The sequence below is a fragment of the Lycorma delicatula genome, chromosome 7 (assembly GCF_047948215.1).
Source record: "Lycorma delicatula isolate Av1 chromosome 7, ASM4794821v1, whole genome shotgun sequence".
NCBI lineage: Eukaryota > Metazoa > Arthropoda > Insecta > Hemiptera > Fulgoridae > Lycorma > Lycorma delicatula.
Window position 1 is genome coordinate 14,986,991 of NC_134461.1, and position 16,021 is coordinate 15,003,011.

The 16,021-nt window shown below is 29.8% G+C and overlaps 1 protein-coding gene across 9 annotated transcripts in view; it reads left to right on the forward strand.

Annotated features, from left to right (window-relative positions):
- Positions 1–16,021, forward strand: part of LOC142327350 (DNA repair protein XRCC3-like) — an 84,634-nt gene that overhangs the window by 29,399 nt on the left and 39,214 nt on the right. For 5 of the 9 annotated variants that reach the window (XR_012756963.1, XR_012756962.1, XR_012756967.1 and 2 more), the window contains exons 2-3: positions 7,572–7,709; positions 12,144–12,212. The gene's annotated coding sequence lies outside the window, so the exon portion shown is untranslated. Of the gene's footprint in view, positions 1–7,571; positions 7,710–12,143; positions 12,213–13,970; positions 14,558–15,437; positions 15,721–16,021 lie in introns of those variants that run through there. The other 4 variants (XR_012756964.1, XM_075370320.1, XR_012756965.1 and 1 more) reach the window with 3 other exon arrangements.

Sequence of the window (16,021 nt, forward strand, 5' to 3'; positions counted from 1 at the left end):
GTATATATGCAGATAAAGTTGTAAGATAACAAAGGTTCTTCCGTTTTGTTTGATATCAAACAAAACGATAGAAATATTACATCTCGTGATAATTTCTGGTCTACATCTTGATTTTTTTTTCCTGTTTTCAGTCCTACAAATCTTTGTTCCCTTATATAGTTTTTTACTCGCGTTGTAAGCATCTAATTTCTGTAGAAGCTATTTGAAATAGATAAACATCTTACGTTTGATGCGACAGAAGAATTCTAGTAAAATTATTGTTTTATGCGATTCATCCTTTCAAACTGATTTTCCTGTAATTTCTTCTTTTCTTAGCTTTGCATTCATTTTCCCCAATAATGCCTTTATATCGTGTCTTGTAATGTCATAACTTACAGGCTCAGAGGTGTCAGACCTACCTGTAGGCCAGCCGCCCTTTCAGGGATATTTTTTGCTAAAATTCATCTGAGAAAACTAAAAAAAATTCTATTTCTTATTTAAGTTGTAGTTTCAAATCGTGACGTACAGGTGGTATATGAACTGAGAAAATTTCATAAAGGCGACTTTTTCCATATACTGTTATTCGGTTCGTTCTTTTAATATAAAATATAATGGATACTACATAAAACAATTTACAGAGTAGCTCTCTTAATGTAGGTTTTGTTTTTTTAAATGATTTAACATTAAAAAAAAATTCATTCAAGAGAAAAAGATACACCGAGTGATCAATATGATGTAACTAACACAATAGATTAGATTAATTACTTATTTAAATAATTAAGGAATCATTTACCCTTATTAATTATTCCGTGATTTATATAATACCATTATTTGTGTTAGTTTATTTTATATATGTATTTTAGTTGTAGAAACTACAACCTACCTCCTTTGTATGAATCATTTTAAAAAAGGCAGAAATGATTGTCTTGTGTGACATTAATTTTAGGTGAAATATTATTTCCTTTTTCATTTGTTATTATATTATTTACTGTGGAAGGTATAAATAATTTGATTATTGAAAATTTGTAGTATTATTTGTATATTGTTTTGTTAATCTGTTCTTGAATTATTTATTATTTTTAGAATTTAATTTTATTAATAAGTTTTTGTTGCTGATTTTTAGTAAATGATCGGTGAAGTAAATAAAGGTAACCGAAATAATTTTGTCATAAATATATTGTATTATTTTTAATGGAAATTATTAATAAATATTATAATATATACGTTCATTTATAAGCGTTCAAGTTAGTCGTTTAAATACGCTTAAAATTATTTAATTTTTATTATTAAGCGTTTGTGATTTGTAAAACAGAAGATTCTTTATACGTATTTAAGGTACGGCTAATTTTAAGATGAAAAAAGTTATTTTTACTATTATTATAAGTTAATTTATTAGAGAAGTATCAAAAAAACTTTAATAAAACAGGATAAAAATGAAATGCATTTCTCAAACGATAATGCGGGTACAAAGAATATAAAATGTCTGTTAGATTTACTTGTCCGTATAATTCTAATCTTTTTTCTATTTTTGAAACTATCATAATTTGGCTCTTATTAATTTAAAAGAAAAGAAGAATTTGTTTAATTCAAGGCTGATTTAAATCGGATAAAACAATCGTGATACGTATTATCGACTTCGACGTCTTAAAAACGGGTGTTACTAGCGCCTATGAGAAAGAGGTGATACCTAATAAGCATGATGCTACAAAAATATTTATTAACCTCATGCAAACCCTCTCTTCCAGTTTTCCTTACTTTTGTGTTATAATTCACCAATAATATATTCTGATGCAATCATATTCTATTTTTTTTTTTAAAGAAGCTTTCTGTGGTTCTCTTGAAGTCTATAAATACATTTCCCGTAAACTTGATGTTTAACACGTTCTGTTCAATTTCTTATGTACCAGGAAACCTGTCCTTGTGCTTCTTTGACTAAAAAGCAATCCTGTCTACGCTTTCCGTTATTCTACTTCCCTTACATAAAAACTGACCGCTACCAGTACCGAATTAACCTCTACCAGGTCTACGACAAAATCTTAATTTGAGGCCCCATTTATATAAGTTGCATACAACTTCAAACAGAAATCGGAGGGTAGTTGGGAAATTCCCTTTTTGACATCAGAAAAAACAAAAAGGATTACCTTCTCGTATTTTTATTTGATTTTAAAAAATAAAATGTTTATTGTTTTTGAATTTTTATAATTTTAAAGGAATTACCTTTTTTTAAATACACCGTGTTAACCTCCAAGGGAAGCTCATGGGGACCATGTCCTTCTTGGATCTGCCTGTGGCGATTTGATTTTATTACTTTGTCGATTATTACGATGACATTTATTTGTATTATTTTAAAATAACATTATATTCCGCATTCCTCTTCTTTCGATTAGACCTTTTTAGATCTCATTGCGTTTTCTTTCTTCTTTTCCTCTTCGTTCCGTTGTTTCCAGTACTTTTTCATTCTTTACGAGAGCGCTTGTTTATGCTCTTCTGTAAATTTTCTGGAGCTGTTCTTTGGTTTTCCTTTTTATCTAGTTTGAAATTCTCGATTGTTTTTCAAAACTTTATTCTATCCGTTATTAGTTTTTTCAATCTTTATTAAGTTATTGTAGGTCTTTGCTTACTTCCTGGTGCCACCCGATTTTTGTTTTTCTGTGTCTGTAAAAATTAAATAAATATTTTGTAAATTTACTGTCACTCGTTCTGTAAATACGGCAAAAAAACTCGTTCTTTTCCGCTTATCCATTCCTAAAGCTTTCATTTTTTGATAAATTTTTTTGTTAGATTTTAGTCTGTAACCTTTCTCTGTTCTTTTGGGTCCAAAAATCTTCCTTAAGATTCTTCTTTTAAAAGATTTCTTACGTTAAACTTTCCTAAACACTCCCTTGCATATAAGGCTTCTGGGCAAATCGCTGTTTTGTAGCGTCGTAGTTTAGCTTTATAGGTTCAGAATTTCAGAATTCAGGTAGAGATTGCACATCCATAAATATAAACACAAGAATAGAATAAGATATTTAATTTCACTTATAAACACCAGTTAATGATCAGACAGCACAATTTTCTATCTTAAAAGCTCAATCTGATTTTGAGGGAGTGCCAAGATTTGATATGAAACTTTATAGAGGAATTTACGTAGACATAATAAACATTTCCTACAAACTTAATACTTCCTATCGACTGCAAAAACAAATCAATCACTACCAGTCGGTATACAGATCAAGAATAAATGACTGAATGTAAACGACGGTAATTGTTTTGTTGTCATAAACATTGTTTCATGCCGATCTCCGTGGCAGATTAGTTAACTTTTATCAGGAGGTTCTGGGCTCGAATACTGGTCAAGCATGTCATTTTACAAAAACTATGCTATTTTGTAGCATGTCATGCTACAAAATTGAATCATCCTTGAGTAAATGCAAGCAGCCATAAGCTTGTGGTTACTGTAGAAATAAAGATTAATAAATAGTATATGATTATACCATGCCGTACTACTTTTAACCACTTTTTTAACCGTGTATAAATTATGAACATTTTTCAGAACAACTAATATAAACCGTACTTTTCTAAATTTCCCTTTTATTATTACTACATTATAAAATACTCATAAAATACATTATAAAATACTTAAATTTCTTATGATATTTAATCAGCAGTTTAAAAAACTAACAATAATATACAGTAAATTAATGAAACTGAAAAATTCAAATACCCTGGGGAGATTATTGAAGTCAACATCCCTCAGAAACAAGCCATTAGGTCCAAAATCAGTAAAACGGCTAGCCTATCGATTAACAAAGAATACTTGCGGTAAAAATTAATATCACCGAATGCTAATCTATAGTACTACTGTACAGTCATTTCATCGGAACCTCTACATCCAACCGAATGTCTGAAGTTTGACAAACTTCAAGTTCTTGCGTAGGACTTCATCTATGCCGTTCATTGTTTCTTCTAAATCCTTTTTACTCTCGGCTAGAATTACTATATCATCAGCAAATCGTAGCATCTTCATCTTTTCACCTTGTACTGTTACTCCGAATCTAAATTGTTCTTAATAACAATTTAGCAATTTAACAAATTTTGTTAACAACGTAACATCATTAACTGCTAGTTCCATGTAAAGATTAAAAAGTAACGGAGATAGGGAACATCCTTGTCGGACTCCCTTTCTTATTACGGCTTCTTTCTTATGTTCTTCAATTATTACTGTTGCTGTTTGGTTCCTGTACGTGTTAGCAATTGTTCTTCTATCTCTGTATTTGAACCCTAATTTTTTTAAAATGCTGAACATTTTATTCCAGTCTACGTTATCGAATGCCTTTTCTAGGTCTATAAACGCCAAGTATTTTGGTTTGTTTTTCTTTAATCTTCCTTCTACTATTAATCTGAGGCCTAAAATTGCTTCCGTTGTTCCTATACTTTTCCTGAAACCAAATTGGTCTTCTTCTAACAGTTCTTCCACTCTCCTCTCAATTCTTCTGTATAGAATTCTAGTTAAGATTTTTGATGCATGTCTAGTTAAACTAATTGTTCTGTATTCTTCACATTTATCTGCCCCTGCTTTCTTTGGTATCATGACTAAAGTACACTTTTTTTGAAGTCCGACGGAAATTCCACTTTTTCATAAATATTACACACCAGTTTTTATAATCTATCAATCGCTTCCTCACCTGCACTGCGCAGTAATTCTATAGGTATTCCGTCTATTCCAGGAGCCTTTCTGCCATTTAAATCTTTTAATGCTCTCTTAAATTCAGATCTCAGTATTGTTTCTCCCATTTCATCCTCCGCAACTTCCTCTTCTTCCTCTATAACACCATTTTCTAATTCATTTCCTCCGTATAACTCTTCAATATATTCCACCCATCTATCGACTTTACCTTTCGTATTATATATTGGTGTACCATCTTTGTTTAACACATTATTAGATTTTAATTTATGTACCCCAAAATTTTCCTTAACTTTCCTGTATGCTCCGTCTATTTCACCAATGTTCATTTCTCTTTCCACTTCTGAACACTTTTCTTTAATCCACTCTTCTTTCGCCAGTTGCACTTCATGTTTATAGCATTCTTAATTGTCGTTTGTTCCTTTTACTTTCTTCATCACTAGCATTCTTATATTTTCTATGTTCATCCATCAGCTGCAATATATCGTCTGAAACCCAAGGTTTTCTACCAGTTCTCTTTATTCCGCCTAAGTTTGCTTCTGCTGATTTAAGAATTTCCGTTTTAACATTCTCCCATTCTTCTTCTACATTTTCTACCTTATCTTTTTTACTCAGACGTCTTGCGATGTCCTCCTCAAAAATCTTCTTTACCTTCTCTTCCTCAAGCTTCTCTAAATTCCACCGATTCATCTGACACCTTTTCTTCAGGTTTTTAAACCCCAATCTACATTTCATTATCACCAAATTATGGTCGCTATCAATGTCTGCTCCAGGGTAAGTTTTGCAGTCAATGAGTTGATTTCTAAATCTTTGCTTAACCATGATATAATCTATCTGATACCTTGCAGTATCGCCTGGCTTTTTCCAAGTGTATATTCTTCTATTATGATTTTTAAATTGGGTGTTGGCAATTACTAAATTATACTTCGTGCAAAACTCTATAAGTCGGTCCCCTCTTTCATTCCTTTTTCCCAGCCCGTATTCACCCACTATATTTCCTTCCTTGCATTCCAATCTCCAACTATTATTAAATTTTTTATCTCCTTTTACGTGCTTAATTGCTTCATCAATCTCTTCATATACACACTCTACCTCATCATCATCATGGGTGCTTGTAGGCATATAAACGTTAACAATCGTTGTCGGTTTAGGTTTTAATTTTATCCTTATTACAATGATTCTATCGCTATGCGTTTTGAAATACTCTACTCTCTTCCCTATCTTCTTGTTCATTATGAAATCTACTCTGCCCGTCCATTATTTGAAGCTGAGTTAATTATTCTAAAATCACCTGACCAAAAGTCGCCTTCCTCTTCCCACGAACCTCACTAATTCCTACTACATCCACATTTATCCTATCCATTTCCCTTTTTAAATTTTCTAGCCTACCAACCTTTTTTAAACTTCTAACATTCCACGCTCCGACTCGTAGAATGTTATTTTTTAATTTTCTGGTGACCCCTTCCTTAGTAGTCCCCACCCGGAGATCCGAACGGGGGACTAGTTTACCTCCAGAATATTTTACCAAGGAAGGCGCCTCCATCATTGCTATATGAAAATCAGAGAGCCACATTTTCTTGGAAAAAAGCAGCTGTAGTTTTCCATTGCTTTCAGCTGCGCAGTACTCAGAGGACTGAGTGATGTTGATGTGGCCGTTAAAGTCATTCTGACTCACGCCCCTAACAACTACTGAAAGAGCTGCTGCCTTCTTTCAGGAATCATTCCTTAGTCTGGCTCTCAACAGATACCTCTCCGATATGGTTGCACCTTCGGTCCAGCTACTCTGTATCCCTGAGCACTCAAGCCCCCTCACCAACGGCAAGGTCTCATGATTCATAGAGTCCCTTTCTACCCACTGTAAATGCTCTAAAAACAAACAGGAAAATGATAATTATTTATACTAATGAAGGTTGTCTTTTAGCGGATCATAACCGAATAAATGTTCATAAACTGTTCAAAACTAAATTTATGGAACTAAAGTAAAATAAGTAAAGAGTTATGTAACTCTGGCTACCGAGGGCTTTTCCCTTAACAGACTACCCCTTAGGAGGAAAATTAAATGGGAGATTAAAGTATACACGCATCCAAGTAAAAAATTATTCTACTTATTCTGAGATTTAGGATCCTTGGTGACCATATTTCCCCACTCCATGATCATTTGTAATCAAAATGAAATGGCATCAATGAATTCAGAAGTCTTCATACAAAATTTCATAAACATCAGTTAATCCAATCTGAATTATCAAGCAAATGATAACTGATGAAAAAACAAAAGAATTAGGCCTCTTATTCCTTACCTCTATGAAATTGCTTAAACACATAACCAAAGTGACATACTAATGTAATGAAATAATAAAATTCAATATTAAAAAAAAAAAACAGGATTAAAAATTAAAATATAACTTATGTAGTATCCAAGAAATTTATGGCAGTTGTAGAGTTAAACTAAACTTGAATATAACTTATTGTTGTGATATGAAAATAATTTATTGTGATTTAATTGACCAAACATTTTATAAACATTTAGAATTACTTTTATCTTTGCCTGAAGACTGGACTTCAATTATTTGCTGATTAAAAATAGTAACAAGAAGCAACAACCTCTTAAATTTTTTCATTTTTTAAACATAAATACTGTTTATAATCTCAGGCTCATGCCCTTTTTTAACCCAAATTGAAATGGTAAATTTTCTAATTATCTGGATGTATTTTACATTGTCTACTATACATATTTCAAAAAATGAACACTTATCAACATTTCAAATACTGTGTTACTTACTCGTATGTAATCTGTATATTTTTTCTCTCAATATTAATATACTATAGTTTTGCAACAAATTTTACTAAATACTAAATGTTAATAAAACGTTTTCATTATGTAACTCATTTGTTGATCCTAACATCATTTTACATCTTTTTTTTTAAGAATAAAAACCTAAAAACACAGATGTCATAAGGAAAGTTTAGAAATATGCAAGGTATGATGACAAATATGGAACCAGTTATAGAATTTTATTACAGAAGGGAACCAAGTAGTAGCTGCTCTCATTATTTGCACAGTTTGGTAAGACTTCAATTTTTCATGATGATTTATTTCTGAATATATATTTTTATTGACATATATATTATAAATAGTGCATTAACATTCTAAAAAATAATGTAACATTTTACAATATAGCAACATTTATAATCCAGTTTCAATAAACACTAACATATTATTAACTAACCTCAACGTCTGGCAGTAGAAGGACATGAATAAAAAAAAGCATATTTTTTTATAGCTCCAGGTGTACATTAACTACTTCCTAAATATTACTGAATGGAAAACTCTGATCAAACAAATAAAATTCATAGGCTGATAATTTTATTTATTTAATCTATTCTACACAAGCTTTTATTTAATTATAGCTACTCTTCCTATTTCTTTTTCATTTTTTTTAAAGAAAAATATACCTTAGTGGGATTCCAACCCAGAACTTCTGGATGAAAGTGAGAGTTAGATTCCTCTACCGTGAAGGTTAACACAACTATGAATTAATTTATTATTGCTACAGTCTATTAGAAAAAACAACTGTTTGAATTTTTAATACACTCAAATGAAACAATGTTATATTTGCTACAAAAACTTAATTTATTTTTTCACATAGTCACCAATACACTTTCTTCCTACCGTGAAAAAGTTTTTTCATTCTGTCAATGAAGAACACTATTGATCTTTCCTTGAACTAATACCTTACGTCTACTTCAGTCATAATCAAAGGTGAAATAACCCCTAAAATCACTTTTTAATAGCAAAAAGAAGTGAAAATTGCAGGCAAGAAATCTGTTAAGTATGAAAGATGTGGGGTAGGTTCAAATTTCAAATTTACAAGAACCTCGGCGCTTTGCACACCATGTGTATGAACATTATCATGTTGCAGAATTTTCAGCTCCATGAGTTACCAAACATGACACATTCATTTCCTAAGGTGTTTTAATGTCAATATGTCACATATATTCCAGGTAGTCCAGTCACGTACATGTGTTTGGAATCCCAAAAACTCTTTTGAAGTTTTTTTATTGTGGCTAACCGAGCTCTGCTGTTTTACTTCTGTGTCTTAATGTTGTAACAAACTTTTGTATCCTGTTACGATGTTGAAAATGAAGTCATCTTCTTCATCATAATAAATTTTCAGAAGCTGTTCACAACATTGCTTTCATTGTTGTTTGTTCCTTTTGATGCTTCTCATCGATCACAGAAACCGGTCAACCACTGTGAAGTTCATCCTCATTATTTATTTTATCAGATTCTAATGTTCAAAGTTTTTATTGCCCCCCAACTCACAACACTTTGATCAACAGCTTCACACTTTCAACATTGCACTTTGTTTTAGACTTGTCAATATAACAGGCAAATTTGATTCCATACCAATGGTGACAGACAAAAATTTCAGAGTGTGAGTCAATGAGTTTTGGAATAAGCAGGAGAATGAAACCGCAACATAGCAGAATTTGTCACTTTGTACGAATTTGTTTGATATTCTGTGTCTCTTTGCCAAAGAGACACACAATATGATATATATAGATGCTGTAATATTATGGCGAAAGTATTATAATTTTGTAAGCTAGAAAATTAGTAGCCAAGTTTCTTTTGATCAACAAGATATTCCTTCAGATGATATAGTAATTAAAACTACATTAAAATATTAAAGGCTGGAAAATGACACCCAATATCAATACCACAACTTTACTTATGATATTATCTACATATATAAAAATGAATGTTTGTCTGTCTGTATGTCTCTTATGCCTTCCTAAACCGTTCATCCGATTGCGATGAAACTGTGGTAAGTTGTTGTGTGCATGCCTGTGAAGGTTTCTGAATTAGTTTGGACCCGCTAGGTGGCGCTGTGGCCGAGATATTTTGAAAAACTGTATTTACGGTCCGATTTGGCTCATATTCAGAATATGTGTTACTTACATGGAAAGAAATACCTCTGCAAAAAATGGACCGGCTAGACGGCACTGGGGTTGAGATATTTGGAGAAAATTGCATTTGTGGTTGGATTTGGGTCATATTTAGAATATATATTAGTTAGGTGAAAAGAAATATTTTTTACAAAAAATGGACCACCTGCTAGGTGGCGCTGGAGTTGAGATATTTGGAAAAATTGTATTTATGGACCGATCTGGCTCATATTCAGAATACATATTAGTTATGCGAAAAGAGAAATTTTTGCAAAAACTATATCCACTAGGTGGCGCCAGTGTTGAGATATTTACGAAACAAAGAAAGAAATATACAGACTTTCTTCTCCTATAGATATAAAAGGCAATGTTTGTATGTGTGTCCACTATAGACTAAAATACTACTAGACCGATTTACGTTACTGCTCTGATTTAAAAGGAAAGAGGGGAAATAGAGAAAAGAAAAAGGAACAGGGAAATAGGGAAAAAAAGAAGAATGAAAAAGGGAAATAAGGGAAAGGTAAAAAGAGAAAAGAGTTGAAAGGGAAGAAGGGAAATAGGGAAAAAGAGATAAAGTGAAAGGTTAAATTTTATGGTTCTGTAATGTTTTACCAAACTTTCAATATATATATACTAAAATCTAGCAATAGTGAAGCATTGCCGGGTCTGCTAGTATTACTATAATTAAAAAATTCTACAGAATTACTTTTTAATTTTTACTTTTTATCGGCATATAAATTCAGTTTTAATGTTAATATATTTTAACAAATTTTAAATGAGTTTAATTAATAAACACAAACTTTAAACTGACTTCAGTAAGCTTTCATTATAAGAATTCCCACAGTCCCATTATTATAAATATGTAAATAATTAGATAAAAAAAATCACGTTCAAGACCAACTGCTTTTCTTAAAATCATTCATAACTGTGACAAAAATAAGCCCCATCCTTTAAGATTTAAAAAAAAATTAATATGTTCAGCATAAAAATTATCTAACAAACCGATGCAGTTCAATATAGGAATTTTTTTTATGTTTTACTGCTTCAGAATATGAGATGAATGATTTGTAGTGTGTGTGAAAATGCCATGCCTGACTGGGATTTGAACCCGGGACCTCCAGATGAAAGACCGAAACACTACCTCTTACACCATGGAGGCCGGCAGTTCAATATAGGCTGCTTTAAATGTTCCCCTAATCACATCGTCCTGCATTTTACACATTGCCATAAGGTCACATCCTATAGTATCTAGTATATATAAAACATTTAAAACCGGTGAACTTAGGACTTTAAATATTAACTTAGGACTGCTATGATATTATTACAAAAAAACTCAGTGTAATATTACAAAATTATAAAAATAAATTAAACTGTAAATACAGAAATTGAAATAAATAAATACTAGCTGTTATGGCTTGTATAAACAAAACCACCAAACTTGAATATTTACTACTATATTATTGTAAATTGAAGAGCTAAAGGATGAAAGTTGCTGGACTTGGTTGAACCATATTATCTTGTGCTGGACCGGTCAGCAATGATGTATTTCATAAGGCAACTTCTTTCTGTTGTATAGAGATTACCTTGTCAAGAATGAAAAATAAAGATTAGTGTGATTATTCTCAATCAATCACAACAGCTTAAAACCAACACTTCAAAGCACCATTGCAATTTTAAACATTCCAATGCTAAATTTCATTTCTGAAGAAACATTAATTATATTTACCCAAATAAAACCAAAAATGAAAACTTCTAACAACAAACTCAAGAAATATTTGTAAAAATGAAAAATTGATCTCAGTATACAAAATTGTAAGGATAATTGTGAATCACTGTGTACAATCATTTTAAAAGTAAGCTTAATATTAAATTATATTTAATAAATTCTACTCGTAAATTATATTTTTAATTTTATAAGAACTTTACATGAAAAAAAAACTAAATCCAACATTTACTAAATCCAATTAAATATATAAAAAATATAATTAAATACACCATTCCGTCGATCTCCATAGCAGAGAGGAAGGATCTAGAAATTTCATCCTGAGGTCTCAGGTTTAAATACTGGTCAGGTATAATTTTTTTTATTTCAATTCATACTACCACAACGCAAGCTTCTACCTATGTGGTTATGTGGTGAATTAATAATAAAAAAATTAAACTTTTAATCAAGAACCTTTAAATAACTTAAAAAACCTACCCTAGTGCAGTTTTAGTGTACGTAAAATTTAATGTAGAATTTAATAATCTGAATTAATTTTAAACTACTCGCCTCAAAAATTCAAAATTCTTGCAATCATTTGCAATTATGATAACCCAAATTAACATGTTTAAAATTATTTGAAACCGACTACTGGTAATTTTCATGAACACGAAAATGTTTTGTCAAATATTAATGAAATTTATTTAGATATAACATTAAAACAATTTCTGTTTTCATTTAGAAAGTAGTTTTAAGATTTAATTTGCAGAGATTCTTCATTATCAATATCTAAAATACTGAAATTTATCATATTTATATATAAAATTCATTTTTTTTTTTTTATTACAGGAATTAAGAAACTGATACAGTAGTACCATCAAAAATTGGCTTTACTTATATTTACTGGAAAAAACTAAGGTAAACTGAAAAGGAAATTGCCTTAGTAGAATGAGAAAGTAATTTGGTTTAAATTATCAAGGATAGTTGTTGCACTTTATTTAAACTACACTATCGATCGAAAATATATATATATTGTATACTGATACATATCAGTATATACATATATATATTTATCCAGTACTAGACAGCAAAATCTACATATACACTCATTATATTATTCAAAACTTAAAAATACAAAACATATTTTCAAATAAAATGACAAAAATTAAAAGAATATGTTTTAATTAATATTAATTTAATAATACCAAGTGAAGATGCAGGATTCTGCGAAAACTAGTTATTGGAAATAGTTATTTAACTTATCTAATTACTGTGTTTTGAAGGTTTATATTTCATATAATATAAATATATATATATATATATATATTTTTTTTTTTTTCACTTCACAAAATGACTAACAATATAATAAAATATTTTTTTTACCCACTTATACATGAATCTATAATAAACTGAGAAATAATCACGTGCCAAAACTATTTGTTTTACTTTATAAAAATTATAGTAATTAAATATAATTAAAAGTTAAGGCCGGTAGTAGCCTAATTCCCAAAAGGATATCTCACCATTGAGGATTCTACTCTAATATTTATAAATAGGAAGTGCCGTACTCACGTGTGCATGTACACCCACTTCCAAATAAATATGGAGTGTAGGTTTTTTGTTTATTTTATATAAAATTTAATCGACTGTATGTGGAGTCGAGAATTATGATCTGAATGATTAATTTCGTTTATTTCTTAACGATATAATAATTTCTAATAATTTTTCTTAATAAACAATTTACCTTGAATTAATTATTAATGTACTATTACAGAGCGGTTCAGAAAATAATTAACTTTAATTATTTTAATTCAAAATGAAAATATAATGGAAACGTTTTATATGAAATAGAAAATAAAATAGTTTTCATTAACATAAAAACCAAATCCGACCCTTTTGCAATTGTTCTCTTTATTGCACGCGGTTTAAAATGGTTTACCTAGAAAATCCCTTGCATTTCATTTGACTCGTTAGAAAAATATATTTATTGAATATAAAATTATTTTTCACTAAACAACTTTTTATTTTATTTTTATTTCAGTATTATAAAGTAATATTCATTTTTCCGTGTAAATTAGATTATTAAAAGCAATTTCTTTCAAAAATTGTTTTGCGATAATATTTTTAATTAAACTAAAAAATCATCAATTCCGATGATTGACCAAAATAAATAATATCAGATCTTTAGTTTCAAATTTTCAAATAAGTTATCTCCTATTTAGTTGATTTTCCATTTTAACAGCATTAAATAGTTTCACATAAAAAATGGAAAATAATATTAGTAAAAAAAATATTTTATGAGCATAAAAAAAAAAATTATCGGTGATTCGATACCGAACCCCACGAATAGCAAAAGGAGTCGTTATTATAGAGCCACACACACTACACAAAGACTTTGTCAGTTGCACTTCATAAGATGTGTCCCCTGTTTGTTTGTTTAGTTTTTAATTCATTATTTTGAATTTTATCTTAATTAACGATCGATTTCAATACTCTTAAGAATCAATAGACTTGTATAAAATATTTATTTTTATTAAGGATTATTAAAAAAAATTTTTTTATTATTTTTAATAAATATTACGACTTTATCAGTACCAAATAATACTAATTCATATTGAAAGTGAATAATCATTCATAAATATTCGATTGCTAGCTCGTTTAATCATTATCATGTATTTAACATTTTGTAAAATTTTTGTACAACTAAAAACTTATATGTTCAAATAACCCGGTAGAAAATGAGATTTTGGGACGAGCGTATACGCATGCGCGCCGAATACTGTGCGCAATGCTACACGTTGTTACTTTCATCATGCGTTCAAGTCCTAGTAAAGCCAGTTATTTTTACACGGATTTGAATACTAGATCGTGGATACCGGTGTTCTTTGGTGGTTGGGTTTCAATTAACCACACATCTCAGGAATGGTCGAACTGAGAATGTACAAGACTACACTTCATTTACACTCATACATATCATCCTCATTCATCCTCTGAAGAATTATCTAAACGGTAATTACCGGAGGCTAAACAGGAAAAAAAGAGATGGTGTTACTTTCATCATGAAATACATTACATGGCGTCGGTTTGCGTTGTTAGCATCCTTTTCAACCGTACAGTTAAAGGGCTGTTTACTCAATTTAGTAGTGTACATTAATTTGTTAGTCCAAATAATCTTACTTGAATGCGTACTTAGAGAAATAATTTGATAGTTCTACCGATTGGTTTTTGCGAATAATGAAATACTATTTTGCGCCGTGGTAAAAGTTAGTAATGGCATATAGTTCGTTTTCTTAATTGTACATAATATGAATGTGTGTTTCTCAACTTGTTTTTACGTTAATTATTTACAGTTTTACGTTATGCTAATTGTGTTAACTAGATAATATAAAACTAAGTAACTTTTAAAACGTTATGGTTATAGTTAATTTAGACCTAAGTTTTTGGTGTATCTTATCTGAAACGTTTTTATTGTTTTAATATTATTTTTTTTGTGTTGGTGAACAAAGTTACGTTTTATTATTCAACCTTGTCAGTTCTAATTTCTATGTTAATTATTTTCAATGTTAAGGCATACTGCTACATTGCTGTTGAATAAGAACTATCAGTAATAATTGCCCAACTTGTTTATAAACTCAAATTTGTAATAATGCTATTGTGAAATGCAGTGCATTTATTCATTGAATAGCATGACATAACTAAAGTTATTAATAATTGAGTTTTAGATTAATGTAATTTTTCTTCAAAGTCATTTGTAGCTAATTAATGGTTCCTTCCTGCATTAAATAGGAATGGGACGGTAATTAGGTGCATAAGGTATTTTTGAAGAAAGAATTTCATTAAACTGAAACTAGTAGTCAAACTTTAACCTAATATAGACTCATTAATTAAAATTAAATGTAAAAAAATCTTATTTAGAGAATTAAAACTACAATTCAGATTTTTAAAAAAGAAAAAATAGAAGAGGTTAATAAATCGGTTCTCCAAGTGCAGTAATTTTGTTTTAAAACAAATTTTAACTTTTCCCTTTTACAAAACAATTCAAAATTTATTTTTAATTGTGATTATTAGCTCAAGTTATCTCACGAACACTTCTCGAAAATTCTACTTATCTTTTGATCTCAATGTATTTAATAAATACTACATGTAAATTCTTAAAAATATATCCTGTCATAGAGTTTACAGTAACACCATTCTTTACATTACTAAATTATAACTAAGCAGTGGAAGGGAGGCTTGGGTAAGATGATTCCCTACCACACACTTTGATGATTCCACAACATTGTGCAGAGTAAGATCCCGGAAATTGAAGATTATATAAAGTGAAGTAAAATGCTAATGTCCAAATGATGAAGGGCTTAACAAACCTCAGTCAACTCCTGGCCAGTCTAGTTGTACAGTGAAAATACTCGTGATGCTACTTTTATATGTAATATTTTTTTTAAACTGCAGATTCTCAAACATTTTCACCTACCATCCATATTGATAATCAAAAATTTTCTAGCGTCCCCAAAAATGTTTAAACTTACCATTTGTTTAATAATTGCAGTAGTTGTTTTTAGATGCATTCTTAAAAACAACAATTGCAGTTATTGTTATTAAATGTGGCATTACCTGTTTCTGAGTGAAACTTACAATTTAATTGAGAGCAATTAAACCGCATAATTAATCATATTTAGAAATATTTTTATTAAAGTTGCTTTCAAAAAAATTACAATTTTATCTATATA